The sequence below is a fragment of the Callorhinus ursinus genome, unplaced genomic scaffold, assembly GCF_003265705.2.
Source record: "Callorhinus ursinus isolate GAN/ISIS: 27379988/994484 unplaced genomic scaffold, GSC_fseal_2.0 scaffold5, whole genome shotgun sequence".
Classification (NCBI taxonomy): Eukaryota; Metazoa; Chordata; class Mammalia; order Carnivora; family Otariidae; genus Callorhinus; species Callorhinus ursinus.
The window spans coordinates 81,787,878-81,794,715 of NW_027397067.1; positions in this window are offsets into that span (position 1 = coordinate 81,787,878).

Here is a 6,838-nt window from a genome sequence, read left to right on the forward strand (position 1 = left end):
CCACCATCCTCATCGTCACCACCATCCTTATCATCACCATCACCACCACCACCACCACCACCACCACCATCCCTATCATCACCACCACCATCCTCATCGTCACCATCACCACCATCACCACCATCACCACCAGCACCACCAGCACCATCATCACGACCACTTTCATCACCAATACTCCTGATACCCAATAGCTCATTGCATTTGGCCATCCTTATCATCTATGTGACCATGAACACCGCAATCACAGTTAATCCTTCCCCCATCCTTCTTCCATCCTTCCATCTACCACCTAACCTTCCATTCTTCCATCTAGCAAGATCTTCTCCATCCAGTGTCTGCCCACCTATCCAAGCTTTGAGGTGCAAGATGGTGAAGACCAAACCACAGTCCTCACAGAGTCCAATGTATGCAGACCTCTGGGGCACAGACCACGAGGGGCTCTAAAAGTGTACATCAGGGCTCTAGGGACCAGGGGAGGAACCACTGGTCTTTTGGGGTCCTAGAGACAGAGCCCGGAGCAGCTACTAAGGAGTGGGTGGATGGTGAATGTGGCTGAGCAGTGGGCCTGGGAACCTCTCTCCCATAGACCCCTTCCCCTCCATCCAGACAAGGGTCAAGAGGCTCTGCAGGGAGCCCCAGACCTTGGAGGTCCGAGGTTTGCACAGAGCACAAGCTCCTCTTCCCTGCCCTCAGTCACAGGCGGGTTCTTTGCTGCACCCCTCCTTTGTGTGACAAAGGACCCTCCCATGCATTCATCTGCTGTATTCAGCAACTCCGTATTGGTGACTTGCTTTGGCCATACAGGGTATTGGGGTGGTGCGCCAGTGACTCATCACATCCGTGCTGCAGGCATCTGGGCTTGTTCGCAGGTGGCTCTCACCCATGGTGGGAATGCCGAGGGCTGCGGAGGTCCAGGGGTTCAGATGGCTCAGCCCTGGGGAGGGCAAACACGCAGGAACAGAGGTCTCAGGGAGGCCAAGCTGGTCAGGGACCACCCCAGCTGCCTCACAGGGAGAAGGCCTGAGGTCTGGCTGGTGCCCCCAGGTGGCCAGAGCCCCATCAGCCCAAGCACCCTTCTGCCTGGCCTGACACCACTCCCACGGTGTTCCCTGCTCCCCCAGACCAGCTCCAGCACCCAGAATGGTAGGCTCAGCCCTTGTGCTGGCATCTGGGCTCCCTACGCAGGGAGCCTGCCAGCACAGAGGGGCCCTGGGGGTGGTTATCTGCTGAATCACCGCAGAGATGTCACTGAGCCCTGGCACCCAGCTGCAATCCAGGTTGGGAGACAAAGCTCCCGCCCCCAGCTCCCTGTGCTCGCTCTCTCGCTCTCTCTCTCAGAAAGGCCTGGCCCAGCTCCAGCAGGAAAAGGAGGCTGTACCAGGGTCTTCAGGCACGCTGGCCAAGTTTTTTCCATTCAGGGCCTGGCTGGATACACCCTGTCCCCTACTCCCCTGAGTGAGGGGGTGCTCACCCAAGCCCTGGGCAGAACAGCCTTGGCTGTGCTCACAGCTGTGAGCAGCGCAGGAAGAACTGTCCCCCAACAGCACTCCAGAGGCGGGGCCCTCTCCTCACCCATGGCCTTGGACACCAAGGGCCAACCTCTTGGAATGGCTGAGGGTGGCCATGGCCTCTAGTCCACTTCCTAGAAGCAGGACCTAATGTGAGGACATCTGTTCCAGTGGCTCACTGAGGGGGGCTCTCTGTCGGGGGGGGGGTGGGCGGGGGCAGAGCTGAGGAAGGGCTTGTACACAACCAAGTCCGGCTTCAGCAACCCCCATGGAGCTCCGAGGGGTAAACGTGCTCCCTGGAGCCCCTTGGCCCACCTTTCATCCCAGGCCGGTCAGTGGCCTCTACCTCCTAGAGGGGGTCCCTCCCCGACAAGGGCAGTTCTCCAAAGGAAGGGGTGCTGTGACTTGTTCCCAGCCAGCACTCAGAGCAGCTGGGCGGGGGGTGCCACCCAAGTGGAGGGGTCTGGGAGGGCCCGAGGGATGGGGCGTATGCCCCGAGGTCAGCAGCTTCAAGCGGCCATCGTATTCTCTCTCGGCATCCATGGGGCAGGAACTTGGAGGCCTGGGCTCATGCAGGGCTCTGCTCAGCGCCCTTCCAGGCTGGCTGCCTGCATCAGCTGAGGGATGGACCCAGGACATATCTACTCCTGAGTTCGTAAGCCTGGCCGCCGACGGGAGGCTCCAGCTTCTCACTAGTTGTTGGTCAGCCTGCACAGCAGCCTGCTATGATGGGGAGGAAAAGGAGAGAGTCAGCAAGAGAGCCCTTAAAAAGCGATCTGGGCTCCTCCGGACGCTGGCCCCACCCCCTCCTGGAAGATGCCCCCTCCCCGCCCCAACACTGACCTTCTGCTCTTTTGCCTTCCCAGTGTCCCCTCTGGGAAGCTTCTCGGGCTCTTTTTTGCATCCCCCCAGCCCCTGGTCTCCAGGCCTCTTCAGGTGGGAGCTGTGTCCCAGGGAGCACAGGGCCAGGCAAGACAGCTGCTGAGAGAAGGGAGTTCCCTGCCCCTTCAGGGGCCCCCGGCTGGCTCTCTGGGCTCACCCCACCCGGGGACCTGCAACCTTCTGATTTCTGCAGCGGGAGGCCACCGACTCCAGCTGGTGCCTGGGAGGGGCCAGAGCCCAAGACCCTGTTAGGTGGCGGGGTTGGGGGGGGCAGGGCAGGTGGCCACTAGGCCCCAAAGACCCATGGCCACAGAGGGTGGAGCCCGGCACAGAGGGATTTCTGCTCTGGCCCCGGCAGGCCCCTGCCTACTGTGCAACTGCATGTGCTCCGTTCTGCAGGAAAACGCGGCCCTGGTCGCTTCCCCAGGAGCCCCCGGGAGAGCTGCAGAGCTGTGTGGGGAGCCCGGCTCGGACACTGACGCCTCCCCCGGCTCTTCAGTGAGTCAGCTCCAGGACCACTCGTCCGCCCCCACAGCCAGGACCGGGGCTGTCACCCAGGGGACCTGGAACCACACTCAGAGCTGGAGTTGTGACAGGCGGAGCAGGGGGAGTGTTTCAGCCAGGGAGAGCACTGAGTCACACGTGGGACGAGGCAGGAGGTCAGCACAGGCTCCTGGCTTCTAGAGGTTAAGAGTAAAACACACACAGGGCTCCAGGCTCCCTGGTCTTGCCCTCTTTGGGAGCTGAGAAAATACAGGGGCCAGGGTGAGAACTCAGCCTGTGACTACCTTCAAGGATTAACCTGTGACCACGGGCAGGGCTCGGAGTGTGACCAGAGTCAGGGCTCAGAGTGTGACCACGGTCAGGGCTCAGTGTGTGACTTAAGATCAGGACTCAGTGTGTGACCATGTTCAGGACTCAGCCTGTGGTTGGGATCAGGGCTCAGTGTTGCACCTGGGTCTGGAGCATAGTCTGGGGCTCAGGCTGTGTGGGATCCTACTGTTCCTGCTGTCGGGAGGAAGCATTATAGGGTACCCGTGATCACCGCGAATGGTCCATACCTGTCCATGTGCTTGGGCGCCCCGGGTGTGCCTTCCTCAGCTGCCTTTGTGGTCTCCGTGTACGTTTCCTGGCATTTATGGGGCACATACCTGTCCTGGGCACACAGCGTTGCCCAGAGGAATCAGCCTGGCCTCAGCCCTGAGAAGCTCTGGGACCTCGTGGGGTTCAGTGCTTGGACGCTGGGGTCTCCCCGGGGTAGGAGATGCTGGGAGGAGGCGGGAAGACTGGAGGCTGCAGTGTTCTGGGCAATGACAAGGCCCTGGGCTGACGGTGGGCAGTAGACAGTGGAGGTGGGAGGGGAGAGGAGGCATGGAAGGGGTGGGGGGAGAGGTGGGTACTGGCTTGGGAAGGGAGGCGCCTTGCGGACTGTGAGGAGACGCCTGGCTTTCACCCCATGTCTCGGCCACCCAGACACACACCTGCCTGCCCAGACCAGGCACAGCAGATCCCTGGCTCCCGGCCGAGTGGAACCTTCTGGCTCCGTTGGCGGCAGTGGGTTGGAGTCACGCGTACTCCCTCATGCGTCCAGCAGAGGGCACTGTGCAGTCCGGAGAGAGCGCACAGCGAGCCCCTGGCCGGTGCGGGTCTGTGGGGTGCTGAAGGCGCCGTGTCCACACTCACGGGCCTCTTGTGCCCAGGCTGGAGACTGTTCCCGGAGAGGGTGTGACAGAGGAGTGACAACCGCACCTTACAGCCTCGTCTCTGTGGGGGCGGTGGGAGCAGCCCATCAAACCAGACGCGGCAGCCCCACGTGCCCTCACCTTGCTGTGCCCCTGGCCCAGACCCAGGGCAGTGGGCTGACCCTGCCAGAGAAGTGCGGCGACCCCCCTGCTGGGCCCGGGGGCTCTAGACTCTTCTTTGGGCCGTGCCCAACAGTCCCTTCCTGCCCACAGTCCAGGGAGGTAGACACACGGGATGGGCATCACATGGGGGGAGATCAGTGGTCAGGGGCGCCTGGGGACCCCTGTGTGACGGGGCAGTGGTGGGCATAGTCCACACTCCACCCCCCTGGCCCGGCCTTCTCCACCTCCAAAGGCCCATGTCCCCAGAAGGTCTGGTTGGGACCAGAGAGGTGGAGGACCCGGCCACAGTTCAGGAGGGCACAGGAGCCCCGTGCCATGAACCCCAGCCAGATGGAGGCCCAGACCACTGTCCCCACAGCCGGCCTCGGGCTCCCCGTGTGGGCACTGAGTGGGCACAACAGACTTTCCAAGCTCCGTGGTCTCAGGCAGGCAATCTGGAGAGGTCTGGCCTTCTCCCAAGCTGAGAGGGTTCCTGATTCAGAGTCCCTGGGCCCGAGCTGCCCTCCAGACCTGTGTGCCCTCGGGCCATCTCTGTCCCCCTGTTCCTGAGGGGGTGGGGGGAGCCGCTGTCAGGGAGGTGGTGCAGGGCCGTGTCCGTGCACAGGAGGGACGTGTTAGCTGGAGCTGGGGCAGGATGTCACACAGCCCCACACGTGGGGTCTCCCTGGGGTAGGAGGACCTGGGCATTGCCTGCCTGTAGCTGAGGGCCCAGCCTCCCTCCCTCCCTCCCCTCCTTCCCCCTTTGGGGAAGGGACCACCCCCGCCATTCCCGTGCCGGTCCCCGCGCTGTCCAGAGGGACAGAAGTGACCCACAAGCAGTGACCACGGGGAGTGGCTGGTGTGCCCCCGGGGGTCTACTGGGACCCTCCTCTTCAGTGGCAAGAGGCCTTCATGCCTCCGGGGAAGGCACGTCCAGCAGCCACACTGCACAGCCCCCGCGGGCCTGGGCTCTAGGGGCGCCGGGTGTGCGCCGTGGGGGCCGCAGAACAGCGCCCCCGTGTGCCGGGGCGGGCAGAGCTCTGCTGAGCAAAGGCAGCGGCTCTTCCTGGAGGCCCCTCCTCGGCCCCTGTGAAAGCCTGTCCCCGAGCAAACAGCACGCACAGGTGGGGACCCTCGTCGCCCTGCCCTGCCCAACATTCCCCATTTCCCCTTCGTTCTCCCCTCTCTCCTGGAGCGTCTTGGAGCAAACCCCACACCCCACGCCCTTCTCCCGTAAGTCCTTTGGTATGTATCTGTGAAACAAGCCTTCTGGGAATAGAAACAGACATGACTCATGACTCCAGTAACACTTGCACCATCCCTGCTAGGATCTGAGGCCCGACCAGGCTCAGTTTTCCCAGCTGACTACAGAATACTTTTTACCGTTGGTTTTTCCAGTCGAGAGTGAATGCGGCCCTGCATTGTGTGGCTTGGTTCCTGGTAGACCACCCTTGCTTTGGGGCCCTGAGGGTCAGCCAGGAGACAAAGCCTGTGTGCTGATATGGTGAGACGGACGCCCAGGACCCACCATAGTGGGGTGCCCAGGGAGGACTCCGCAGAGCCACCTTGATGGACTCAGGCTGGGAGGAAAGCACATGCAAAGGCCCTGAGGCAGGAATAAGCTTGCCATGTTTGAGAAACAGAAGGAAGGAGCCCTGGGAGGAGGGGAGGCATGGAATGTTGGAAAGGAGGCCGAAGGTGAGCAGCAAGGTCCAGCCGAGAGGGCCGGGGGGCGGGGGGGGGGGGGGGGGGAGGAGGGGAGCTTATTCCAGGGCAGAGGAGGATGTGCTCTAGCCTTTGTGGGAGAAGGGTGGGGAGCGAGGGCTGGGGAGGGTGGTGGGGCCATGGTCCAGGTTGACCATCCCCTTCTTTTCTCTATGGATTAGAGGTCCATGATGCAGAGGCTGACCTTCTCCCCTGAGGCTGAATGTCCCTGCAGGTGGGCCCAGGACCAGAGGGGCTGGCAGGAGCCCGGGGCACCCCTTCCTCTGTCGGGCCGGTGGCTGAGGGTGAGGCGGACAGAGCGCAGGCAGCTGTAGGGAGGCAGGCAGGAATCCCCCGAGCAGCTCCCGTGTACCAGGCACTGTTTCAGACCCTGCAGCAAACAAGAGTAAAACCCCGTCTCTGTGTATTTTCTGCCCATTACCCTCCTGCTCCTGGTCCTCCTCCCCTGGGTACGCTCAAGGTCCCTCCCCAGGACACAGTCCCCTCTTCTCTCTGTGTGGGCTGCCCCGCCTGGGGCGCTGAGGTGGGGGCCGGCACAGGGCCAGGCTGCAGGGAGGACCGAGGGGCGCCAGAAGTCTACAAGCCTGGCCTGCAAGGCCCAGGGGTCCTGCCTGCTCACTGTCTCAGGCTCAAGGTCCCCATGACTAAGTGGCTGGACCTCAAATAAGGCAGAGAAGATTGTGACCAGGGACCACACGGCCTGCTGAAGAGCCCATGCCCAGGCCGAGGGTGGGAGGGGCCACGTCCTGCTATGTCCCCCGCCCAGAGAGCACAGTATGGCTGGCAGGCTCAGGGTGGGCAGAGGGAGACCTCCACACCTACACACACTATTCCCGGGAGTGGGCGAGGTCCCCGGGAGCGGGCAGGTCCCCAGGAGTG